Source organism: Lathyrus oleraceus, chromosome 5 (genome assembly GCF_024323335.1).
Source record: "Lathyrus oleraceus cultivar Zhongwan6 chromosome 5, CAAS_Psat_ZW6_1.0, whole genome shotgun sequence".
In the NCBI taxonomy this organism is placed as follows: Eukaryota; Viridiplantae; Streptophyta; class Magnoliopsida; order Fabales; family Fabaceae; genus Lathyrus; species Lathyrus oleraceus.
In genome coordinates, this window is record NC_066583.1 from 247,307,407 (window position 1) to 247,319,449 (window position 12,043).

The 12,043-nt window shown below is 39.8% G+C and overlaps 1 long non-coding RNA gene across 1 annotated transcript; it reads right to left on the reverse strand.

Moving 5' to 3' along the window:
• Window positions 1-9,192: 9,192 nt before the first annotated feature.
• LOC127088053 (uncharacterized) lies at window positions 9,193-11,432 on the reverse strand. The gene is made up of 3 exons (XR_007790108.1): window positions 11,063-11,432; window positions 10,695-10,981; window positions 9,193-10,497 (listed from the first exon to the last, which is right to left on the reverse strand). It is a non-coding gene; the product is annotated as an uncharacterized LOC127088053 (long non-coding RNA).
• Between the last annotated feature and the right edge of the window lie 611 nt (window positions 11,433-12,043).

Genomic DNA, 12,043 nt, shown 5'->3' on the forward strand with positions numbered 1-12,043 from the left:
AGTTGATGACGGTTACTCTTGGTGGTTATCAATATCCAGTATTCGATGTTGATCTTTCCTCACCCTCTTCTGGGTAATTGCTCTGAGTAAGCAATTGTATCCCCAGCGGGTCTTTTCTTCTCCTTGTGGATAATTGTCGTATGCTAGCAATTTTATCCTCAGCGGGTCCTTTCACCGTTTGCTAGTGATTTGTTCCCCGGATCATTGATTTTTATCAATGCATCTCCGGTGAGTCCTCTTTCATTTACCCTTTTGTCGGTAATGATTGTTGCTTCCTTTGATCGGTCATCATTATATACCTAGTTTTGGTATCCCGATGTCCTTTCTTTTCGGTTGATTTATCCTTTATTAACCCAGTAACCGGTTATGGATAATCTTCCATGCGAGTATACTATCCACGTTCTGACGGTAATGGATAATATATCTCATGCACTCTTCAGTCGAAGCCTGTTGTGTTTCCCCAGTTGAGTAAGATTCGTGTTCCTTTTGCGGAATCGAATATTCATTGCTATCCCCTTTTGAGCGTATCTCCTAGTAACCGGTGATATGTCTCCTGGATAATTGTTGTATGCTTGCAATTTATCCCCAGCGAGTTATCTTTCGTCTACCCTGTTGTTGTTGGTAACGATTGTTTCTCTTTTCGGTCGGTCACCTATTATATACCCAGTAATCGGTATCCCTGGTGTTCCTTCCATGCGAGTATATTATCTATGTTCTGATGGTAATAGATAATATATCTCATGCACTCCTTGATCAAAATCTTTTGATTGTTTCTCCAGTGGAGTAAGATTCGTATTCCTTGTGGAATCGAATATCCATCCTTTAACAAGTTTGCGTTTTGCTCTCTTCAGGATGATGAGTGTCTTGGCAGTAAAAACCAATTCACGTTTTCGGTCGGTCACCTATTATATACCCAGTAACCGGTATCCCTGGTGTTCCTTCCATGCAAGTATACTATCCACGTGCTAACGGTAATGGATAATATATCTCATGCGCTCTTTGGTTGAAGCCTTTTGTCCTTCCCCATTTGAGTAAGATTCGTTTTCCCGTTGCGGAGTCGTATGTCCATCCTGTAAGTCGATTTGCTTTTTCAAGCCCTCCTTTCGGATGATGAGTGTTTTTGAAGTAAACCCCAATTCACGCTTTGGTTGGTGACCTATTATATATCCAGTAACCGGTATCCCTGGTGTTCTTTCCTTTCTGCTCCCTATTATGACCTTGGTCCCCTGTGGAGTCAGATTTTCCTGAGTTGATGTACCTTTTTCAGGTCTTCCTCAGATGTTTTGGTTGATTGATATCTCTCACCCTTTTCCGATCTTAGATATTCATTCTTCCTGAGCTTGTTGTTCTTTCACCCAGTAACCGGTGTTCAGATCACATGTCTCTTTGAGCTTGTTACCCAGTAACCGGTAACACCTCACCCTTTTTGCTTCCCCTAGAGAGTCTTTGTTAGACATTCCCCAGCGGAGTTTCTGTTGTGATTCACCCTTTTGCTGTATTGGCGTTTTCCCCAATATATGCAATTTTCCCTGGCAGGGAGGTTCTGTGTGAATCTTTCCCCAGCCTGAGTCCGGATTTTTATCCGAAGTTTCCTTTGTGGATAGTTTTGTTGTATTGGTGTTTTCCCCAATACACGCATCTTTGAGTCAGTTTGAGTCTTTCCATTGGATTTGTTCCCTTTGGAACTCTTTTTCCCAGTGTCAGCCCTTTATTCCCCAGTAAAGTCTCCAGTTTCAAGACGTGTCCTGCTCACGCATTTTTTTTCTTTTCTTATCCCCATAAGAGTCCCTTCAGAGTCTCTGTTCCATTAGGAAGTGCATCATTCCAATGGTTTGTATTTCTCCTGATTTTCTTCTCTGTGAACCATATTCCCCACAGAGTTTGTCTGTTTTGCATACATACATTTGCATCATGAGGTCTCTTAGGGACCAAAATTTGTCTCATTGTTGTTATTTAAGCCCATTCTACCGCGTCGAGACGAAGATTTTAACCTTCATTTCTCCGGCTAGAATGACCTTAAATAGGGGCATCTGTAAGACCCCAATTTTGTCCCTAAGATCCCTCATGGCATCATATCATAGCATTAAATAGCCTCAAGGATCATTGGACACCTTGCTTCCTTCCCTGTGGGTGGGATCTTTCTTGAGAGTGATTCTTGATCACCAAGCATTGCTTGCATTTGTGTATCATTGCTTTTCTTTTAATCACTAACCAAAAAAGTACAAAAATATGTCATCTAACATTTGTCTTGCAGCTTAAGCAGTCAACAGGTCAAGGCAATTCAAGTGAATCCTTTGTGCAAGAGATGAGGTTTTCCTTGAGATATGAACCATGTGATCATTATTTTGAGCTTATATGAGCTAGAGGTTCATTTTGGAGAAAATTCCCCAAGTGGCAAAGGCCCAAGTTCATCAGAATATTTTAAGGTCATCTGAGGACCATACAATCAACTGAACAGTCAAATTGAAGGCTTTGAGGTGTGGGAAATGATCTGAGACATCCCATTCATGTTCAAACAAGGCTTATTCATCATGTCAAACATCTACATTGAAGAATTTGAAGTCAGTGCAAAAGTTTCCCAAAATGGAAAGTGACCTGTAATTTCAAGTTTCCAAAATGGAAAGTTTTTGGACCAACTTCAACTCAACTTTCCAACATCAAAGAAGCTTCAAATGAATTTTTGTCCAACATGAAAGTTGAATATCTCTCTCTCCCATTTCCAAAAAGTCCAAGATCATGAGCATCTGATGAATGGTTGAGGAGATATAATCAAATCATTGCCAAGTGTGCATGGAACTTCAAAAGGCCATAACTTTTGAACCAAAGCTCCAATTTGAGTGCCTCTTTTTGAATTTTGCTTCTCATGACATGTATTTTCCAAATCATTCATCACATTGCATGAAAATTCATCATATGATCATTTGCTCATTCATGCTCATTTTGGAGGGAAAATGACAAATTCAAAATTGGTGCATCATATGAACAAAATTCCAATTCCATTTGGCTTATGAACTGATTTTGAGTGATTTTGAATCAACACATAACACTGTTCACGTGTGCGTTGCCATGCATAAGGTGTTTTTTCTAATTTTGCCATGCACCTCATTCTCACTAATTTTGCATTAACCAAAGCCTAATTACATTTTCAGTAGGATTAACACATGGTATAAATGCTAAATCCTAACAGAATTGTTCATAACTTCACATTCTAGATCTCAAATTCTTCTTCCCTCCAAAATTTTCTCTCAATCAAAACTTGAAAATTCTCCACATAGCATAGCAATTTTCTTCCATATTCTGGTTCATTGAGTGTAGTGGATGAAGAATCAAGCATTGGAACAGTGATTTTGGCCAGAATTCGTGCATACTCCAAGCAAGAACATGAAGATGGAAATTGCTATTTGAGCTAGATCTAGGTCATGCCAAGCCTCATTTATTGCATCAAGCTTCAAGTCATCATCTCAGGAGTAGATCTGGATCAATTGAAGCCTTGAATCGCTCGTTTTCTCATACTGCTCTTCAAGAGGTAGGTTTTTCGAACCTCTTAATTCTCCATTCTTTTGCCATGTTTATGTAGAGCTTCTCATGCTGAGCATTTTGGTAGTTATAGAATTTAAATTGGTCGTGTATTGAGCAAGTTATGATGATTTGAAGTTTTGAATGTCAAACTGTTTTTGCTCGACTCTCATGATTTGTGATGAATTAGACTTAGTTAATGCTTAATATGTATTCCTCATTGAATAAGTGTTCCGATGATGTACATATTGCATGAATCTGGATTTTTTTTTGATGTTGATCACTGTAGCGCCACCGTCTTCATGAGGAAGACGGTGGAAACCACTGTGCATGGCCGTGCGCACTGTAGCTTAAGGTTTATCTGGTTCATGCATGTCCAACACACTGTAGAAGTGCCCATAGCGTATGCAGCGCGCGTTCGATTCTTGCTTATGGAATTTGTTTGTTAATTCATTTCCTGGTTGGCGCTTGCATGGCATCCCGTTGGCACATCCATAGGCTGTTGTTTCTTTGAATTATCCACGCGTTTCATTGACTGGCTGACTGGGATGCCATGTCAATTATTTAAACGTTTTGACTAGCGCGCATACATGCTTCGATTCTGGCCTTGTGCAGTTTCTAATTTCTCATTTCATTTTCATATTATTTCATGTTTTCACATTTATTTCATTTTATTCATGTTAATTCAAAAAATCACTAAAAATAGAATATGCATCCAAATAATTCCCAATTTTCTGCTACATGATCATGAGAATGTCTACTATTTTTTGGTTGTGATTTCATGATTTTACCATTTCTGGATTTTGAATTGTGATTGATTCTTTGAACATGTATGCAGATGTGACATTGCTTCATTCTTTCTAGTGTGAAATGCTCAATAATGATCCAATTGCCATGAAATTTTACATGATGATTCCTAACATGATACATGATTTGTGAGATTTTATTTGGCATTTTTAGCATTTTTCATCTCTGTTTTAGACACATGATTGTATGGTGTGACAATGTGTGTCACACAATTTGATGTCATACTTGTGCATTTTCATTTCTAGGTCAAATGAACTCTGTTGATTCTAATTTTTGGCATGATGATTATGTTTGACATATTGTATGCACATAAAAATTTCCAGGATTGTTTGATTCATTTCTGTTTTAATATGGAATTTTGATTCTTAATGTCCAATTGTGTGCTTTGAAATTGTCTTTGCCATAGCTTGCTCATGAGATGACTTTGCTTGATGCTTTTGACTTGGTCCTTGTTAGGACATGTTCATGATTGATTAAATGAGCTTGTTGAATATTGGTTGCTATTTTGACTTTTTGATTTACCTTTGACCCTAGGCTTTGCCCCAGGGGTTTGTACTCACAATTTGAGCTTTGCCTTTCAGGTTCAAGCAATTAGTCCTAATGGATGATGTGATCTCCTTTACTTGAGATACATTTTTCTTTTTTTAACTAATTTTGATTGTGTTGTAGGTCCTTGGGTGGCTAACTCACTTGAGTTGTTGACTTACTTTGTGTATATTGGTTGTCTCACTGTTGACTGTCTGTTTGGTTTGTCTGAATGTGAATATTGACTTGTTTGATTTTCTTACAGGTACTTTAGCCGCTTTAACTCATTATTTGAGTTGCTTTTCTTTGCTTATGGTTGGCATACCACTTAGGTAATCTCTTTAACTCCATGTAGTCTGGAAGACCTGCTATCTTTGGCAGGCACCTGTCTGAAGCCCTCCTTAAGAGGCCATGTTCTTGATTGTTTAATTTTGTGCTAAAGACCTCAATGAGGCATGGTTACATATTAAGACCTCCTAAGTGAAGAGGCATTGGCAGATAGAAGGGATGTGCAATCCATCCCCTGCTATTCAGTTGAGTCTTTCATCTTGCTCGCACTATGTGCTGATGCATTTGAATAAACACCCAAAATCTTGTATATAGAGTCAATCATGTGGAGTAGAGTTCCTCATTCTGGACTCCCACACCTTCTTTGATTCACGCTCACCCAGGCAGGGTTAAGAGCTATAAGGTCTAACCCTCATCTCCCATTTCATCTGCTCACCCCGACGGTCAATGTCAGAGGTTAAGAGCCTGAACACCCTTACATATCCGGCTTGTTTGTCGAGGTTGATATGACCCCTTGACTAAAGCCCAACCTTGTATGAGCCTCTTGGTTGTGTATAGCGTGTGATGATTGATTGCTTGTTTGCTTATTTGTGCATCATTCATATGTTTGCTTTGCATTTGTTATTTGCTTTGTTTGAGGAGTCAGGTGTAAGACCATTGATTGGCTATCTGTTTCCTATTCCTTTTGGGGAGTTGGATATAAGACCATTGATTGGCACTCCATTTCCTATATTGTTTTTGTTTTGAGGAGTCAGGTGTAAGACCATTGATTGGCTATCTGTTTCCTGTTCCTTTTGGGGACCTGGATATAAGACCATTGATTGGCACTCCGTTTCCTGTTTTATTTCTTTTGTGGAGTCAGATGTAAGACCAGTGATTTGCTATATGTTTCCTATCTTGTTTTATTTTTGTGGAGTTAGATGTAAGACCAGTGATTGGCTATCTGTTTCCTATCTTGTTTTCTTTTTGTGGAGTCAGATGTAAAACCAGTGATTGGCTATCTGTTTCCTATCTTGTTTCTTTTATGGAGTTGGACGTAAGACCATTTATTGGCACTCCGTTTCCCATTTGTTTTTCGGAGTTGGACGTAAGATCATTTATTGGCCATCCATTTCCAGTTTTGTTGCTCTTTGAACCTGCTTATTCGCTCATTGCTTGTTGCCTATTCCAAAGGATGGTACTTACTTGGATCATCTACATGTGATCTCAAGAGAGGAACTCCTAATGAAGTTTTACTGCTCATCCCCACCTTTTGTCTCCTTACAACCTCCACTTGCATTTGTAACCCAAACCAGAAAACTTTGTGCAAACATTCTCACCTGTTTTCAAACTAGAAACCTAGGCCTTAAGCCTCTGATTTTCAAACTTCATTTTCACAATACTTCTTCTGAATTGAATCTAATGTCAACTTTGACCATTTTTTGTGAATACTCTAATTAGTTAATTTCACTCACTCAATTGCTTTTTGTGGCCCTTGTCCACTTCTTAATCAAGTTTTTATGCATTAGCCATAGATCTGAATTATCATAGTGGTTGATGTAAATCTCACCACATCCTTAGTGATTGAATTGTAAGACTTCCATGCTTATTATAGGGTTAACCCCTCACTAGCGTGTTGAAGCTGTTCTCACATGGTGGATTGTTGGTTCAGGTTGAGTGTTCTCCCTTTGATAATGAAAGACCTTAAGGCTTTTGTTTAAAATCAATCCACTCATCTTTTTGGAAATCTTTTAGCCGAACTACGGCGTTTTGATCCTTATCTTTCATGAAAAGGTACGTAGACAATGGGTTCATCCATCCAAACACAAAAATAATAAAAATTGTATATTCTTCTCTCATCCCTACAATCAATGTTTGCACAAAAATAATTTCATAAACAAATAATTTTACAATAAGTTATGAAAAGGGTTCCCTAGGAGTACCTAGGATGCATTGGGTGCCTAACACCTTCCCTTTGCATAATTACCCCCTTACCCAGATCTCTGTACCCCTTTTATTAGTTTTCTTTGTAAAACTTCTTAGGCTTTTGTTCACTTTCTAGCCATTCCTTTGGATAAATAGAAGTGCGGTGGCGACTCTATCTTTGTATGCTTTGCTTTTGATTTAGTCAATAAATCATAAAGTGACGAATACACCGCTACAGAAAGGTACAGATGTGTCCGCCGAATCCTTTGAATGTGATGTCTTCGCCGTGGCCTTTTGCTATGTGGGGCATCGATATGATTGGAAAGATTGAGCCGACCGCCTCCAATGGGCATCGCTTCATCTTTGTTGCCATCGACTATTTCACCAAGTGGGTCGAAGCAGCATCGTTCGCGAATGTCACCAGACATGTGGTTGCCCGTTTCATCAAGAAAGAAATCATTTGTCGCTATGGGATTCCCGAAAGAATCATTACTGATAATGGTTCTAATCTCAACAACAAAATGATGAAGGAGTTGTGCCAGAACTTCAACATTCAGCATCACAATTCTTCCCCTTACCGCCCTAAGATGAACAGTGTTGTTGAGGCGGCAAATAAGAACATAAAGAAGATTGTGCAGAAGATGGTCGTGTAAAGGCAAATTATCAGACAACCTACAATCACAAGTTTCGATGATGACAAATGACCACCATGGACGAATCGGCGTTGTCGATTCCACGTCTACAAACAAATGCAACACATCACCTATCATATCCTTTCCTATGCTTATCTAAATCTATTATAATTCTTAAAACATATGTGGACAAAGTGTGATCATGACGAAATGCATGAAAATCACAAAATACGATTTTTTGCAGATTTGAAGACTTTGAGTCGACTGCAAGGGTCAGCACATAAGCCACGGGTCAGCGCATAACACAGACCAGTTGGTGACTGGTCAGCGCATGATTGCTTGAGTCGACCACAGGTCGGCGCATGGCATAGTTCAGTTGGCCACGGGTCAGCTCATGGAACACTTGAGTCGACCATAGGGGTCCGCGCATCTCCCACGGGTCAGCTCATGGAATACTTGAGTCGACCATAGGGGTTGGCACATTTCCCACGGGTCAGCGCACGCCGACCTATGGTCGACCGCTCGTGCGTAAACTCAGTTTTTTGAGTATTTTCCACTGTTTGAAAAGCTGTTATTTTTGGTTGGTAAGCTAGTTACTATAAATAGAAGTCAAATCACTTTTATCAACTAACATTTGTCAAATTGATTTCAAGTGTTCAAGGAAACAAGAAAGAGTGAAATAGGTGTCTGTAGCACCTCAAATTTGCACCCTACCATTTTGTACATTCATTTCATTTCTAGGTTAGTAACATTTGCATATCATCATGAGCATGCATTTCATCTATATAAGCAAGGTTCAATACAAGAGAGCAGTGACTTGAATTCAGAGCTTTATTCTTACACCTAGTGGAAACTAGGATTTCTCAGCGAATTTGGGGTGGCCCCAATCTAACCCTAGCGTGGAGATGTTTGGGTATTATGCTTCAATTTGGTGTCATTGGTGGGTTCTGGAGGGATCAAGACCCTGATCTAAAGGCCTTTACTTGGTCATGGTTCCATACACTGATCAGGTCAAACTCCTATATCGTAGCCTCCTAAGCCTAGTTTGGCTGGTACATCATTATTCAAGATGCTTGATCTCTTTGCTTGGTTAACTGGCATTCAACAGCTTCTGGTTCCTGGTTCATTCCTGTGGAGTTCTTGGTTGTGTTTCTATTCACCATGCTCATGATCATTGGCTCCAGTGTTTGTTTTATGTGGGTTGTGGTTCAGCACCTCTTGATCCTTTCTAAGTCCTTTGTTTCATGATTGTCTTGGGTTATCCCTCATGATTAGTTCATTCAATGTCGTAATTTCCATTGTTCACTCTATTCCAATACATGTTCGAGATGCATTTATTCATATCAAAACATCAAATTAATTCATTTCAAGAGCCATTTGAATAAGGAAGCATCATCCATTACATGATCATAAAAAGCTCATTACAAAAAAAAATACAAAGAATGAGCGTGTTGACCAACTGTTGACTTTGGTCAACCGTTGACTTTTTGGTCAACTCTGACCAAAGTCAACTCAACCACATAAATTCCAATCCTATTTTAAAAGTCCATCTTGATCCTGGAGTTTGCTATTTGTCCATAATGCTTCAAAGTACAGTTTGGCCATTTGTTTGTGTGTTCTGACCGACCCACTTCGTGTGTCCGTTGCTGGTCATTGCACCTCCCAAACCTGCAAAATACAAGGCATACAAGGCCAAAGGCATGGTAGTATTACAATGTGTATAGCTCAAGTTAAAGTATCTACCTTGGCTAAACTCTGATTTGAACATGATAGGCCAAGCCTGCAAAACCAGTGGTGTGCCATAACGCTACATCAAGATCAGAACCAAGAGGGGCTTACTGAGAAGCTTGCATCCGGTTCTGTTGCTGAACGATCTTTTCGTGGAACTCAATACCCGTCAGATTGACAGCAGTGGTGCTAGAAGTGAAATGCTTATTATCATTAATGGAATGCAGAATCTTGTTGCAGAATGCAGCTGATACATATTGAATTAATCTGGACGGTAATGCAAGCTGCGGGATATCGAAATGCAAAGGACTTCTATTATTCACCAGCAATCAAACCATACTCACATCAGTTCAAGCAAAACTGTCAAAAACCACTCCGTAAACCAGTGATCCACCTGCTACATTAGCCAGCCTACAAGCCAAGGCATGAGGACCAATCAAATCATAAATCCATACTGTCATGTGCTGTGTGCATTGATTATGGACCTAAGGATGCAGCCAGTTGCAGGATGGCAATGGTCACAAACCTACTGCAGACCTGAAAACTACTCCGCAAAAAGCTTGATGCAGAGTTGATGTGTCCTGCTAATAAATAGGAAATCAAGGGCCAATTTACACCAACATATGAAGACTGCAAAAACATCCTGTAGAGCAATACATGTCAACAGCAAAAGGGACAAGGGTGTTGCATCATATTTCAAGGCACCAACTAGAACGGACGAGGCACCATTTGCAGTGTGCATGAACCATACCACTCTTGTGAAAATGACTCACCCTGATACGCACGAAGAGCTTAGACTTGATAAAAGGGCAGCTGGTGGTGAGTCATCAAATGATAGGTCTTATTCCGGCATGCTTTCTCAATCCCAATCTGTCTAGAGCCAGATTACAACCAATGCTCGACCACAACGAAAGAGGTGCGCAACTCGTTATCACGTTGCTCGTAACAGCCTACACCAACAGTTCACAATAACGGGTATTCGTTCCCCATTTCGGCAACTTCTCTGATAGCAACTGCAGCAATCAAAGGATCCACAACAGCACCCTCACTCACAAGCACCCCTACAACCAAGTTATCCGAGCATACCAACACAGACCTATAATCCAAAAAAATGCAGTTCAGTTCAAGTCAATGAGTTTCAAAGTAATAAACAGTTCATGAAAGAGCAGTTCAGGAATTTAAGGGATCCAAACCAGTTTGGTTCAAGGCAAATATCCAAACTTCAGTGAAAAATCATGAGTGAAGCGTGCCATTCAGTTTCTAAATCCCACGTGATTTAATTCAAAAACTCACCTTCACTTAAATCCAGCTGGCAAAATCAGGATCTAACAACCCAAATCCAATTCTCCAATTTGCCCCTTGGATCACGCCTATATAAGAGGCAATCATTGCCAATCATTGGGTTCGAACGATTTTTCCCTGATTCCCAGAAGCTTCTGCACTCAATCCTCACCTTCAGTACACGCTCATCCTCCATTGTTGTGGGAGCTTCATCATTCGAAGCTCCACACGGCAGAGCTAAGCCACCACTTCAACCTCCTCTTCCACCTCGATTCTTCAACCACATTCACTGTACCAACCTGCAACAATTCACCAAAGCCACTCAAAAAAAAAGCGAAATCGAAAAAGAAGAAATAAGGAAAACAAAAGCTCGATGGTACCTTCTCAGAATTGAAGCGCTTCCGTTCGGTGACGCGTCGCTCCATTTCAATCATCATCTACGCATCAAGCTTCATCTCTCAGCCATCACCGTAACGGATCCAAACCAGAATCGCAAGAAGAAGTGGATTGAAAACAACCAGAAACAGTGCGAGAAGAGGAAGAAAGGCGTTTGGAAGCTGCGCTCGTGATCGTCATCATCGTCGCCACCTTCGTTGTCATCTTCGCCAGGTGATTCTTGATCTTTATGCTTACGCTTCGATTCCTTTGCCATGACGATGTATGGAATTTTGGACGATGTTATTGTTTACCGTTGGCTGTGAGCTTTAAGAATAATCTCCATATGAGATTTGAGAACCTTTCTGCTTGTGAATAAGCTGCTTCTGAATAAGCGCTTTTGCATGTGGTGTTTTTTTCGTTCGTCTGCGTAGCTTTTCTGCATAAGCGCATTTGGCTTCAGTAGGTGGGAAACGCTTGCGTTTGGCTTCAGAGCGTTGCTCACGTGTCTGGTTTGAGGCTTAGATCCAGTTTGGGCCTTGTTGTTCTGTACCCCCTCATCGTGCCTGTACCCCTGCGGTTGGACCATGAGCATTTCTTCCCAAGCTCAGGCCCAATTCGTGTCTTTTGGAGGTCCATAGTACCTTCTTTTGGACTCTAAGTCTTAATTAGGATTAAGGTCTGTTATGAGATTAATTAGTAATAATTAGTTTACTTAGGATTTAATAACATGATTAGGAATATTTAGATTAATCTAGGAATTAGTAATAATTAGTTTACTCAGATTTTAAAAGCAATCTTAGATTAGAATTGTGAGAATTAGAACAGATTTAGGATTTAGAGCATTATGGTAGTTGGAAAGTTAGTTAGGATATTAGCTTAGTATTTTAGAAACAATTAGAAATATTATTAGAATTAGATAATCTCTTGGTTTTTTTAGAATATTAAATCTAGCTTAGATTTTAATTGACTTTTAATTAGAATTT